Genomic DNA, 15,300 nt, shown 5'->3' with positions numbered 1-15,300 from the left:
TGATATTGTTATAATAGTACTAATAATAGTAAGAACTGACATCTCTCGGGTAGCCACTAAGTGTCTGGTACAGACATAGATTATCTTAAGTTTTAACAACTTTGTATTGTTGGTGATATTAGTGTTATTTTATACACTCTGAAAAAGCAGAGACTCCTGTTGAGGACGTAGCTTGTCTATGGTCACGTGCAGGGCTGTGGCTAGCCCATAAGACTTTGTATATGAATTAAGAAAAGGTGCTCTTCCACTTGGATTCAACTCCATGGGCACAGGTGTGGCAAGCTGAGCTGAGATGGGATTTAATCCCCACTCACGCTTTTGCCTTGTCACCCTTTTGCAGGGCCCAACTTGCATACCTATATATACACAGAGGCCCTGGTCACATGCTTAGTTTTAACCAAACTGAAATTCAAACCTAGATCTACCTGACATTCAGACCAGATTGTTTCCACTGACACCTGGGAGTTTATCTCTTTCTGTCTCTTTTAAGACCCTGCTCCATCGATTATCTTTCCTCTCTGGTATATCTCCAGTCTTTCCTTCTCCATCTCTTTTGCTTTCCCTTCCCAGCCTATACACTCAATTGAATCAAATCTCTGCAGTTGAGTGCAACTAGAATTGGAACAATGTGCTCCAAAACTGCCACTGCATAGGCCTTCTCATCAAATGCTCTTACAAAATCCTTTTAGTCATTGCACTGGGCTTCCTTGTGTCATAGCTGAGCCTTTGCTGTCTTCTCTGCTGCCCTCAGTTCTTAGCAAGTTGCTTTACACATGGCATGGAAGGATCAGAACTGTTATTTCCCAAGAGCAATCATCTTAAGCAGGCACTAGAGGGCAGCAGGAGATCACACATGGCCTTTTTTCAGCTTCCCATTACTGGCCACAACCTATCTTGTCTCAAGAGGCAGAAGTAAATGATAGACTTTGATGCTGACTGGTCTCTGACTCTGACCAAGACATCAGCCACTACTGTGCAATGTCCAGGGGTCCCTCTCCTACAAAGAGTATGGCCTTCCTGAGAGACTTAACTGCTTTTACTTGAAGACAGATATCCTCTTCTGAGCTTCAGTTTCCTCATCTATAAAAGGTGTCAACAGTTCCTACTTTGTAGGATGATAGTGAGGACTGTATGAGTTTGTATATGTAAGTCAGCTATTGTGGGATCTCTTGTTCAATTCTCAAACCAATTGAATGAGGAATTAGTATCCCTCCCTGATTTACATATGAGGAAACTAAGATTGGAGAGGTAAAATGATTTGCCTAGTATTTGAAATCAGGTAGTTTGACTTAATAGTTCAATTCTATCCTGGCCTACTGTGTTCCAGTAGGTAGAAAGCAGGTAGTTTAAGGAGCAATTCCTGGCAGTTAAAGTGCCAGGCAGGTATCAAGCAAAGATTGACAGGTTCAGACATGCACAAGAATTGAATAATGCTAGGATGAAGGCCAAGGCCTAGATCAAATGACCTCTGATGATGCTCTCGACACCCTAGAATTGGAAATTCTTCACTGGGTTCTGTTTCTCATTAATCTTCCAAATAATTCAAGATTTAGGTACTAATGCTATTGACATTTTACAAGTTAGGAAACAGAGCTTTAGAGAGGTTAAACGACTTGTCCAAGGTTACCCGGCTGGAAATTGAAAGAGCAGGGGTTCACACACAAGCAAGCTGCTGTGCTATAGTTGCCCCTCTGTGATTGTGCTTGTTATTTGTGCATTTAGGGGAAAAGCCACCAAATCAGGTTAGATCAAGAGATTTGTGGTCTTAGGATTTGTCAATTTTGTAAACCCGTCTTCTCTTTTATTTATTTTTTTGGAATCCCCACATTTGCTTCTCTTTTCATTCCCCAAATGTGCACACACACACACACACACACACACACGCAACACACACATACACCTTATCAGAAACCACTCAAGAATGTATCGCAGTTCCTGGGATAGAGATTTCATTCACCTAGTTAGTTGGTTAATTTTACCATGATCACCAAATAGGGGCAAGATTGAGTAATGGGGATAAGGCATCCAGATAGCATAGAGTCCATAACTGTGGACTTGAGTCTGATACTTAGAATGAGAAATGCAGTTACTGGATGAGAAGTCAGTATAAGTTTAACAAAGCTTTCCCACAATGGGACTGGAGGCCTAAAAACATAATGAATTTGGCCTGGCTAGTTAGATCAATTGATTAGAGCATGGTGATATAACACCAAGGTTAAGGGTTTCGATCCCTGCACTGGACAGCCGCCAAAAATAAATAAATAAATAAAAAGGTAATGAATTCTACATCATTAGAAGTGTTCGAGAAGGAATTGGAGGATGATCTGGTGGTTAATGAAATATTAGATGAGATTTCTGATTAGGTGGCCTTTAAAATACTTTCTACCCATGAAAACCTATTAGCCCATGGAAATAGGTGTTGCTTCAGTGGTGGCAGGTACAGGTAAGATGTAAGTGTTTGGAACAGAGATGATTCATCGTGCATGAGTGAAAATAGGTGCTGAAAATTTTTCAGAGAGGAAATATAGACAGTGGAAGGAGAAATAGCCGGACTGGTTATTGGGTCACTGGGTAGAAATAGCTAGATTAGTTACTAGCTGAGTAGCTTTGGGCAAGTTATTTCACCTCTCTGAGCTACAAGCTACCAAGTGTACATTATTAAAATAAGGTGAGGCCGGCCCGTGGCTCACTCGGGAGAGTGCGGTGCTGATAACACCAAGGCCACGGGTTCGGATCCTATATAGGGATGGCCGGTTTACTCACTGGCTGAGCGTGGTGCTGACAACACCAAGCCAAGGGTTGAGATCCCCTTACCGATCATCTTTGAAAAAATAAATAAATAAATAAATAAAATAAGGTGAAGCTGAACTACCTTTGGGGTGATGGCAATAAATTGAGACAGTGGGTTTGAAGTCTGATAAATGTTATGCGAATGGAAGGATTAAAGGAAAAAGGAGTCAGATTCACATATTCATCTATTAATTTATTCAGATATTTACCTGCAAACAGTTTATATGGTATCAAACAGTGAATTCTGTGCTGGGAATGCAAATTCTTATTAAAATTGGCCTTGCTTATTAAAAATGGTCCTTGCTCTAATGGAGCTTCCAGTTTAGTCAGAAAAACAGGTACTCATTTAACTGGCACATTCACTAAAATTACAAATGTGATAAGCAATGTAATGCCAATGTAAATGGTTCAACTGATAGTGTTGAGAGTAGTCAAAATATAGTCTATGAATATATGTATGTTCAAAGGTGTGTGTGTGTGAGAGAAAGAGTTGGTGCCAACACTCCTTTTAATGTATTTACTGGGATAATTTCCCTCTACCCCTAAATCCCCTAAATGAGAATCTTTCTTTCTTTCTTTTTCCTTTTTTTCTTTCTTTTTTTTTTTTCTGGCCAGTGTGGGGATCCAAACCCTTGACCCTGGTGCTTGGTGTTATCAGCTAAAAGAAAATCTTAGCAAGCCACATCTCATTTATTATCATTTATGGAATAGACAATGCTATAGACATTGTACATTGCTAATACACTTTCAAATAATGAATTAAGATTTCCAGTCCAAGATTTTAGTCAAATCTCTGAATTTTACAAGTCAAGTTCCCTTGACCCTCCCAGTGGGGGCATTTAGAAGTGGGCATGATTGGCCTTCATTTTGTTTCCCCACCTTGCTCTTTTTCCCCTCCCTCCATAGTCAAAGCAGAAGGATTAGGAAGGCCAATTGCCCTGGTATTCTTTTACCTGGTTCTGTGCTCTATAGTCCTGGCAGATGTTTTAAAATGATGCTTTCTCTTGGGAGCTTTTTTAAGGCCTTTTCAGCCATCTGCATTGCTAAGGACTTCTCCCAAGACCTGGCATGATGCAGTTTCTCTGGCTGCTGCTGATCCTCCTCCACCCATTGTTTCTCTGGCTGCCCACCTCATGAAACTCACTGTGGGGACCCCTCACTCTCTGTTAGAATTCTTCTTGGGCAGGAATCAAAATAGTTCCAGGCCAGCTTTTTCCCCTATGTGACCCACATCTGGTCCAGAGGAAGCACTGGCATTTTTTACCTGGCAACCTCTGGAAGTTTGAACTAACCCCCACATAGCCCTCAGTTTTGCTGCCACGGGCCACTAGAGCTTTTTGGGTGAAGATAGACCCTAGTCCTCTATCTTTGCAGTTTCTGAGACATATAAGTTCTCCAAGTGGTACTGGCATTTTTTACCTGGCAACCTCTGGAAGTTTGAACTAACCCCCACATAGCCCTCAGTTCTGCTGCCACGGGCCACTAGAGCTTTTTGGGTGAAGATAGACCCTAGTCCTCTATCTTTGCAGTTTCTGAGACATATAAGTTCTCCAAGTGGTACTCTTGAGGTTTCTTCTCACAAAACTTGAGGTTAGAAGATAACATGTTCCACAAGTCCCACCTGCAGTGCTGGGGACTCTGAACGTGGTAATAGTTCTTGCCAAAGAAAATCTCCCCTAAATCCTTCTTTTCTTCTCCCTGACCTCTTTTTATCTCCTTGTATTAGCTGAGGTTTTTAGAGTTAGGATTCATCTCCTTTGTAAATTCTGCATCTAGGGGTACAACTTTGGGATTTCACTTCTATTAGGTCTTGGTGTCTCGATAGAAATTTTAGTTTTAACATCCTGTTAAAACAACAGTAGTATAGTTCTATGAACCACAGCAACAACAAAAATAATAGATAGTATTGACTGAGTGCTTAACCTGTGCCAGGCACCTTATTTAACCCTCACAGTAAGTCTTGTAGGTTGGCACTATTATTTATAAAGGGCACACCGATGGTGCTGGACTTCAACATTAGGCTGAAAAGTTTGGATTGCACAACACAAAAGTTCAGGCCTTGCTGATGACATTTCAGCTGGCTGTTTTCCCTTTGCTAGGGATGTTTCTGTGGGTCCTTGAGTCAGGCTTTAGAGCAATTGCTTTCCTCCAACAGGAGACAGTAACTCCACCTAAGAAATTATCCCATTTCAGTAATTCCTGGGAGGCCATTGCTGTAGTAAAGGCCACTCTTTATGATACAAAGTCTCGCCATTTTCCCCCTTCCCTTAATGTGCATTTCTAATTTCAGCCCCTCTGGTCCCTGTGGAGCCTTTAAGTGCTTCAAGTGCAAGCCTAATGCCAAAGCAAACCTGTCTGACTAGGGAGGCAGTGCCCTGCACCATTGCTGAATATTGAACGAACATCATGGCAGCTTTGGCTTTCCCAGAAGCCCTTAGTCTGAAGCCTTTGTTTTGTTTTCTGGATGAGGGCAAGTGATGCCATCACCTCCTGCCGAAAAGCTCTGGCTGCCCTCCCAACAAGAGGTTGTCACTTCAGCTGAGGCTTTTATTTTTTTTTTTTGGTGGCAACAAAATAATACCCAGCAGGAATTTGGGAGGAGAAAAAAGAGAGTTCAGTTGGCAGGTTTTCAAATGAATGGGTTGTAGTGTCATTGGAACTGAATTGGGCTTGAAACCAGACATGATCCTATTTTGGAAGCATTGTTCAGAAGGATGGGAAATGAGAACAGAGGATAAGCCTCTTTAAAACTGATTTTCATTCTTGGCCTGTTAAAGATAGCCTGTTTTAACCTAACTCTTACATTCTCTTAATGGCAAGGGCCTACATGAAAACCTAGAGGAGTTCAGAACAACTGAAATGTTGATCAGCGGTTCATCTGTTGGCCTTTTAATTGACAGAGCTAATTTTACTTTGGGAACAGGTTGTGTCTTGGTTGTAAGCCTTGATTAGTTACCATCCTTGTAATTCAAAATACCTGGCTCTTAGATTCATTAATGCTTTGATAAACTCATACAGTGATCAGGGTATGTACATATACTATATATTCAACAAATATTTATTGAAAATATTTTTGAAAGACTGCTTTGTTCAGGTAGTATGTAAGGTGAATATGGGAATCAGCAAAACTAATACTGTCTTTGCCTTCATGGAGTTTACAGTCTCAAGATATCAGCAGGAGATATAGAGTACAGGATGCTATGAGAATCTGTCATATGAAAACTTAATATACTTTGGTGGCATGGGGAGTCCAGGGAAGTCATTTCTGAGCAACCGGCACTTGAACTAAGATCAGAAGGATGAGTGTAAGTTGGCCAGGAGAATGCAGGAGCAGAGAGTGGAATGGGGGGAGCATTCTGTGCACAGAGAAAAGCCTGTGCCAGGACTGAGAGAGCAAGGCACAGGGTGTATGCAAGGAAGTTAAAGGCCATTGTAGCTGCAAGTAGGAGAACTAGGAGGGACAGGGAAAGAGATCAGACGGATGAGGCAGTGGGTTGGCTGGATTCTACGTTTGTTTATGCACCATCTTAAGGACTTTGCTCTTTATCCTAAGAGCAGTAAAGTGCCATAGATGGGTTTTTAAAAAGGAGAGGAATATAGCATTTGCCATTTGAAAAGATCACTTTAGCCACAGGGTAGGGCTGGATCAGAAGCAATTAGCTTTCAGAATTGTAATGTCTACAGAGGAATAATTAATGGAATGGCTAATGGTCTTCCCTGCTGTAACTCTCATCCAGAATGAAAGACTCTTTAAGAAAAGGATCATTGTTAATACATTTACATGGGACTTAGAGGTAAACGCTTTTCCCTATTTTGATCTCAGTTTCCTCACCTGTTAAGCAATAGGGTTGGAACAAATGATAGCCAAATGCCCTCCTTTTGCAAAATCATCATTTAAGTTCAGCTATAAATTCAATTATTCTATTGCTGTGCAGTTTGCAGTCTGAGCTATGGGTTTTTTACCCCAGTTATTGGGATGATAGATTGAAAAAGCTAAAGATTTAATAAACAGAAGAAGACCAGCAAAGAACTATAGATTATTTTGTTGTTAAATGGATGGTTCTACCTGTAACCCAATGAGTATGAATGTTTGTTTGATCGAGGGAATTTTTACTCCCAGCACCAGGTTATATTCCTTTCCAATTAAATTATGTGCATATGGCTGGGTGCTAAGAAGGACAAGACATCTGTGTTTTAAGATATGAGATAACAGTAGCTCAACTGATCAGTTGATTATCAGAAGACTGGTGTCATATGCTGAAAGGATCATTAACTCACTGTGTGAACTTGGATTTGGAACACACTTTTCCCTTGTTTAAAATAGGAGGGATTGTATTAGATCAACATTTTCAAAACTGTGTTCTTTCAATAGTTTTTAAAAGATGTTTTATGAAGAAAAGATGTCCCACTCTATCTTTTCTCTTTGGAGATTCATGATCCAAGTATATTGATGGTCTATTTGATTCCAAAGATTTTACTTTAATCCACAATACTGCCGTATTTCTGTGTGACCGGAGGTGGGTCCTCTCTCTGAAACTCAGTTTCCCCACATGCAAACTAGGTCTAGAGAAGGGATTGCCAAACTTTCTCTGTAAAGGGTCATACACTACATATTTTAGGCATACACTATATATTTTGTGCATCACAGAGTGTTGTAACTACTCAATTCTGCCATTGTGGCTATACAGAACATGTAAATGAATAGGGGCGGCTGTGTTCCAATAAAACTTTATTTACAAAAGCAAGTGGACTAGATTTGGACCATGGGCTATAGATTGTTGACCAAGGTCAGAGCGTGGGCTAACTGATTCTTACTTTCCTCATACTTCTGACTCCCTCCTGACCTTCTCTCCAAATGACTATTCTCTCCCAAGTTTGAAGTCACTCCTCTAAAAAACTATCCCTCTGGCCTGCACTTTCAAAAGTCATCATCCTCTTCTTTTAACTTGTCTGTATATAAGACTGTCTCTGTCTCCCCAGCTGCTGGGATGCCTTCTTTACAGCCTTGTTTTGTTTATCTTAGTAACTACCCTTTTTTAATCCCTCTGAAGGATTGGTTAGCTGGAATTTGCCTTGTCTTCCTCCTCCAGAGCCTTTGATCTGATGCTCATAAGCATTTGCTGACAGCCAGACAGAAAAGGTGGAGCCCAGATCCTAGGCCCGAGGGCCCGGAGAGTAATGAATGAAGGCTGCGTTTATTTGTATTTCTAATTGGCAAGCCCATTTCCAGATCAGCTGCATGTCACTGCAAGCTGAGAGCAAGAGCAGGAGAAAACTTTCCTTTTTCTCCCAGACCTCAGTACCCAAGGCTCCTTTTTCCCAGTGGGACAAGAGCTTACCTTGACTTTACCAGCTTGGTAGAAGCTGCTGTCTGGATCAAGCTCTGTCCCTTCGCATAGGGTCACCCTTTATTTTTTGCCACTCAGACTGTGCATTGTGCACTTCTGAGGCCACCATTCACATAATCTATGATATAAATGGAAGCCTCTGGGTTGTAAAAATCACTTATCTTCCTCAAGCTTTTTTAAAACTTAAAAAAAATATGTATTTAATTGACACATTGTGATTGTACATGCTTATGGGGTACAAGCTGATGTTTTGATATGTATATATGTTGTATAAGGATTGGGTCAGGGTAGTTAATGTAACTATAACCTCAGGCATTTATCATTTCTTTGTGGTGAAACATTCAAAAGCCTCTCCTCTAGTCTAATTGTTAACCATTGTTACCCTAGTGTGCCATAGAACACCGGAACTTATTACTTATTCCTCCTATCTAATTGTAATTTTGTGCCTCTTGGCCAATCTCTGCCCATCCTCCCTTCTCTGCTTCCTCCCCAAGCTCTGGTCACCATTGTTCTACTCTCTGTCACTATAATGGCAACTCTTTTTTTTTTTTAAGATTCCACATGTGAGTGAGATTATGTGGTATTTGTCTGTCTGTGCCTGGCTTACTTCGCATAACATAATGATTTCCAAATCCGTCAACAGTGATGCAAATGACAGGATTTCATTATTTTATAGGGCTGAATAGTATTCCACTGTGTGTAAACATACTACATTTTTTTTTCTTCCTTTTTTTTGTCTTTTTTCGTGACCGGCAACGGATTGCAACCCTCAGTGTCGCACCCGTACTGGGCCGGGACCGGCAACGGGATCGCAACCCTCGGTGTTGCGCCCGCACCTCACTCAGCCAGTGAGCGGCCGGTCTGTACGTGGGATCCGATAGCAGTGCGCCACCGGGCCGGCCCCAATATACCACATTTAAAAAGATCATTCATCTGTTGTCAGACACTTAGGTTGATTCCCTATCTTGGCTATTGTGAATTGTGCTGCAATAAATATTGGAGTGCAGATGTCTCTTCAACATATTGATTTCATTTCCTTTGGAATTACTGGATCATATGATAGTCTATTTCTAATTTTTTGAGGAACCTTCATACTGTTTTCCATAATGACTGTACTAGTTTACATTCCCATCAATAGTGTTCAAGTGCTCCCTTTTCTCCACATCCTTGTCAACATTTGTTTTCTTTTGTCCTTTCAGGAATAGCCATTCTAACTGGAATGAGGTGGTATCTCATGGTTGTTTTGGTTTGCATTTCCCTGATGATTAGGGACGGTGACCTTTTTTTCATATCATATGCCTGTTGGTTATTTGTTTGCCATCTTTTGAGAAAAGTCTATTAAGATCCTTTGCCTATTTCTCAATTAGGTTATTATTTTGTTTGTTTGTTTTGTTTTGTTTTGTTTCTGTTAAGTTCCTTATAAATTCTTGATATTAACCCCTTGTCAGATGTATACTTTGCAAATATTTTCTCACATTCTGTAGGTTTTCTTTTCACTTTGTTAACAGCCTGTAATTTTCTTTTTTTTGCTGTGTCCTTGTTTGGTTTTGGAATCAGAGTAATTCTGGCCTTATAAAATGAGTTGGGAAGTATTCCTTGTGCATCAATTTTTTGAAATAGTCTGAAGAGAATTGGCATTAGTTCTTCTTTAAACGTTTGTTAGAATTCAGCAGTGAAGCCCTCAGCTCCTGGGCTTTTCTTTAATGGAAGACTTTCTATAGCTGACTCAATTTCCTCACTTGTTTTTGGTCTGTTCAGATTTTCTTTCTTCATAATTTATTCTCAGTAGATTGTATTTGTCCAGGGATTTATCTATTTCTTCTATGTTATCAAATTTGTTGGCAAATAGTTGCTCATAAGAATCTCTTATGGCCCTTTGTATTTCTGTGGTATCAGTTGTAATGTCTCCTTTTTCATTTCCTCTTTTACCTATTTGAGTCTTCTCTTTTTCTTGGTTAGTCTTGCTAAAGGTTTGCCAATTTTGTTTATTTTTTCCAAAGCCAACTCTTCATTTTGCTGATCTTTTCAATTCTTTTTTAAGTTTCTATTTCATTTGTTTCTGCTCTGAGCTTTATTATTTCTTTCTTTCTGGCATTTTTGGGTTTAGTTTGTTGTTTTCTGGTTCCTTTAGTACATTGTTATGTTGTTCATTATAATTTTTTTTTTATATATAGCCATTTATTGCTATAAACTTTCCTCTTAGAACTGCTTTTGCCATATCCAATAGGTTTTTGTATAATGTATTTTCAGAAGAATGTGTACTCTGCAATAGTTGGATGGAATGTTCTATTAATGTCTGTGAGATCCATTTGGTCTATGGTGCAGTTTTAAAGTCAGATGTTTCTTTATTTTCTGTCTAGATAATCTGTCTGATGTTGAAAGTGGGATGTTGAAGTCCTCTACTGTTGTTGAATTGCAATCTATCTCTCCTGTTAGGTCTAATAATTTTTGTTTTATATATCTGGGTGCTTTGGTGTTGGGTGCAAATATATTAACAATTGTCATATCCTCTTGTTGAACTGATCCCTTTATCATTACATAATGACCTTCTAAATCTCTTTTTAAAGTTTTTGTTTTAATGTCTATTTTTTCTGATATAACTATGGCTAGTCCTGCTTGCCTTTGGTTTCCACTTACATGGCATATATTTTTCTAGCCCTTCACTTTCAGTCTATGTTTGTCTTTAATATTCAGGTAAGTCTCTTGTAAGTAGCATATCATTGGGTCTTGTTTTTTATTCATTCAGCCATGCAGTATCTTTTAACTGGAGAGTTTAATCCATTTACATTCAAGGTTATTACTGATATTTGAGAACTTATTCCCATTAGCTTGTTAATTGTTTTCTGGTTGTTTTGTAGATCCTTAGTTCCTTTATTTTTCTCTTATGATTTACCTCTGTGGACTGATGGTTTTCTGTGATGCTAAGCTTTCTTTTCTTTCTCTTTTTCATTTTTGTGTCTGCTGTGATTCCTTTTTTTGTGTATGTAGTTATCAGGGGGCTAACATAGATAGTCTTGTAGGTATAACAAGCTATTTTAAGCTGATAGTAACTTAACTTTGGTTGCATGAAAATACTCTAGACTTCCCCATACTCCAAATTATACTTCTGTTGACAATTTACATTTGTATCTTTTCCTTAGCCACTGATTGTAACTGTTGCTGTTTTTTGACCATTTTGACTTTAAACTGTCATACTAGAGGGCTGAAGGACTTACATAGCACCATTGTCTCACTGATATGTTTGAATTACAAATTTATCTCTATGGGTACATTTTGTAGTTTTTATGTTCTCATGATAGTAATTATTGTCTTCTCATTTCCAGTTGTAGCATTCCCTCAAGCATTTCTTGTAAAGCTGATCTAGTAGTGATTAACTCTCTCAGCTTTTGTCTGTGTGGGAAGGTCTTTATTTCTCCCTTATTTCTAAAGGGTAGCTTTGCTGGACAAAGTATTCTTGGCTGACAGTTCTTTTCTTTCAGGACCTTGAACATATCACCCCATTCTCTCCTGGCATGCAAGGCTTCTGTTGAGAAATCAGCTGTTATTTTAATGGGGACTCCCTTATATGTGACTTGATGATTTTCTCTTTGTCTTTGACTTTTAGCAGTTTGATTATGATGTGCCTCAGAGGTATCTTTTCAGGTTGAGTCTAACTGGGGACCTTCGAGCTTCTTGAATCTAAATGTTCATATCTTTCTCAATACTTGGGAAGTTTTCAGCTATTATTTAATTAAGTAGGGTTCCCATGCCTTTCTCCATCTCTTCTTTCTCTGGAACACCTGTCATTCAAACATTTGTTCACTTAATGGTATCCCATACATTTTGTAGGCTTTCTTCATTCTTTCTCATTCTTATTTCATTTTTTCTCTCTAATGGGCAATTTCAAATGATGTGCCTTCAAGTTTAGAAATTCTCTCTTTTGCTTGATCTAGTCTTTGTTGAAGCTCTCAATTTTATTTTGTATTTCATTCATTGAATTCTTCAGCTCCAAGATTTATATTTGGTTCTTTTTTATAAATATTTATCTCTTTGTTAAATTTATCATTCAGATTATGTTTTCCTGTTTTCACTGAAATTTTTGTCTGCATTCTCTTGTATCTCATTAAGTTTCCTTAAGATCATTATTTGAAATTACTTTACAGACATTTTGTAATTATCCTTTTCTTTGGTGTCTGTTACTGAAGATTTATTGTGTCCTTTGAGTGTGTCACCTTTCCTTGCTTTTTTTTGTGTGTGTGTCGCTACATTGATATCTGCTTATCTAATGGAGCGGTTGCTTTTCCCAATTTTATGGAGTAGATTACATAGAAATGACTTTTTCCCATATGTGGATAATAGGGTGTTTGTTGGATATGTTATACTGGCTTTGGTTTTAGGTGGACTCAATAGTATAATCTCTGTGCCGTTTCTTTGGTTTTAATTCTTGGTAGAGTTTGGATATATTGTCCCCCTCAAAGCTCATGTTGAAATCTGATCCCGAGCCTGCAATGTCGGGAACAGTTTGGGTCATGGGGGTGGATCCCTCATGAATGCCCTGGGGGGAGGAGTAGTGAGTGAGTTCTTGCTCTGTTAGTTTCCACAAGAGCTGGTTGCTTAAAGGATCCTGACACGTCCCCCTCCCTCTCTCTCTCTTGCTTCTTCTTGCCATGTGATCTTGCACCAGCTGGCTGCCTTCCAATTTTGGCCATGAGTAGAAGCAGCCTAAGGCCTGCAACAGATGCACCTGTCCCAGAATTGTGAGCCAAATTATCTTCTTTTCCTTATATATTACCCAGTTTCAGGTATTCTATTATAGCAACACAAAAATAGAGCAATATAATCCTCTTCAGCAATGTCTGCAAATGCTTCAGTGGCCTAGACTTGGAATTTGTACCAACACTGGCTCTGTTTTGCTGAGTTGGGGACTCTGAGCTGGTTGTTGGGCCAGGCATGGATAGATGTAGAGGGCCAGTTGGCCATTTGGTAGTCTTTCCTAGGCTCAGAATTGCTGCCCAACTGGCTGTCAGGTCAGGCGTGGACACTCAGCTCTGAGGTTGTCTCTCCCAGGGGGTGGTATACTGCCTGACCACCTTTTCGGCTGGATACAGGTGTGCCTGTGTACAGGGTGAGGGACTCAAGTGGCTCTGCAAAGGACTATCAGAGGAGTGGATGTCACTGCCTATCCAGGAATTGGCATGTGTGGCTGCAGCAGGGCCAGCTGGCTCTATGGAGGACTGCTGGAGGAGGAAAAGCCACCACTCGATCTGCTGTCAAGCAGGGAGCAGGCGTGCACAGGTACAGCAGGGTCTGACAGCTCTGTGGAGGGCCACTGGATGAGCTGTTCAGCCTGGAGCAGGCCCGCAAGGGTGCAGCTCTTTGGAGGGCCACCCGGTGAAGGCAGAGCTGTTGCCTGATCTGCTGTCAGGCAAGGAGTAGATGTGCACCAGTGCAGCAGGGTCCAGAAGCTCTATGGAGGGCTGTCGGATGAACTGTTGAATCTGCAGCAAGCCTGCAAGAGTGCAGCCAGGCCTGACAGCTCTGCAGAGGTCTGCTGTGGAGAGTCAAGGCTGATGCCCAATCATTGTCAGTCAGGTACGAGGTGTACACATGTGCAGCAGGGCCTGACGGCTCTGTGGAGAGAGGCAGAGCTACTGTGAGACTAGCTGTTGGCTGGCACAGGCATCTATGGGCTCAGCAGGCCAGTGGGTTGTACAGGGTAGGTGTACATGAATGTGGTGGATTGCTGTTATTTGGCAGCTTCCCCACGGAGTAGGTCTGCCAGTTCTCTTGGTGGCTAGGGGAGGCTGGGTGTGTTCCAATGTTGGGGTCTCAGTCTTTCTGTCTGGCCTAGGCTGCAGGCAGCTGGGGTCATGATCCTGTCAGCACCCATGCTAATGTAATGGAATGAAGGTGGGGCCTCAGGATGGATGGAGTCAATTTCCATTAGCACCCAGGTCCAGTCTTTCTGTCTGGCCTAGGCTGCAGGCAGCTGGGGTCATGATCCTGTCAGCACCCATGCGAATGTAATGGAATGAAGGTGGGGCCTCAGGATGGATGGAGTCAATTTCCATTAGCACCCAGGTCAGGGCACACTGTAGCAGTGGTTTTGGTTTCAAGATAGCACTGTGTCATACCTGCTTAGGTCAGGAGAGTGGGGGTTGCTCTCCCTGGGCTTCTACTATGAGTCTATAAGCTGCATAAACTCCCAGCTACTCTCCAAACTGGGTTTGGGGCCTGAGAAGACTGGGGGACTCTCCTGTGGCAGGCATTGCTCGTATTTGTGGCAGCAGAGGAAATAGCTGGGGTTTTTCCAGGTTACCTTCTCTCCACCTGACTCTGAGCTGGTCCCTGTGGAGAGACAGCAAGGCAGAGGCAGGATGCCCTGCTTGGCTCTCTAGGGTGCTGTCCCAGTCTGTTGTGCTCCACGAGGATTCCATCACTCCTCTGGAGCTCTGCAGTGTATTTCTTCAGTCATTCAAGTCAAAATATAGTTGTTTATTTGTTATTTTGATCTCTTTTGGTGTGTTTGGGGGGGGTGAGCACAGACACCTCTAGTCGCCCATCTTGCTCCACTCACTTGAGTTTTTTTTGATATATTCATAGAATCCTTTCTTCTCATGAAATCTTATATAGAAGGCCAGTGTGTAAAAGGAATGAAAGTGGAACTGCTCTACTTGAGGCTGAGAGTTTTGAGTTTTGAGTCCCATCTGCTCAGTTTCCCTCTTGTGCTGTGCAAATTATTGCTGAGCTGCCTAGAATCCTCAGAAGAACTTTGGAGTCTCTAGACCAGCCTACAGACTTCTACAATCTGCCTCCTTGGTTGAGTCTTGAGTACATCCCAGACACCAGATTAGGCACTGAAGGTGGGCAGGAATGGGAGACATGGCCCTTGATCTCCAGGAGCTGATAATGTTGTTGGAAAGGTCAGCAGAAAAAGGGAAGAAAAAATGAATTTATAGTCACCTGAACAGAAATACTTATCCAGAGAAAAGGGACTGAGACAATGAGGAAAGACTTCTTGAAGAGGGTAACGTGGGAATGGAGCATAGATGAGTAGAAAAGATTTGGAGAGGCAGAGGAGGAAAGCAGGACAGGGTGTGCAAAGTCATATAGTCCAAGAGAGACAGCACAGAACGGAGCATGCATGAATCAGATCTCAGTGTGCACACGAAGAAAAAGGCAG

The 15,300-nt window shown here is 41.1% G+C and overlaps 1 protein-coding gene across 1 annotated transcript in view; it reads left to right on the top strand.

Moving 5' to 3' along the window:
- The window catches only part of LOC103605563 (astrotactin-2-like), a 108,684-nt gene that overhangs the window by 54,917 nt on the left and 38,467 nt on the right, over nt 1-15,300 (top strand). The window lies entirely within an intron of this gene.

The sequence above is a fragment of the Galeopterus variegatus genome, unplaced genomic scaffold (assembly GCF_000696425.1).
Source record: "Galeopterus variegatus unplaced genomic scaffold, G_variegatus-3.0.2 Scaffold5907, whole genome shotgun sequence".
NCBI lineage: Eukaryota > Metazoa > Chordata > Mammalia > Dermoptera > Cynocephalidae > Galeopterus > Galeopterus variegatus.
Note: the sequence above shows the minus strand (reverse complement) of the source record. Positions and strands in the feature narration are given on the sequence as shown.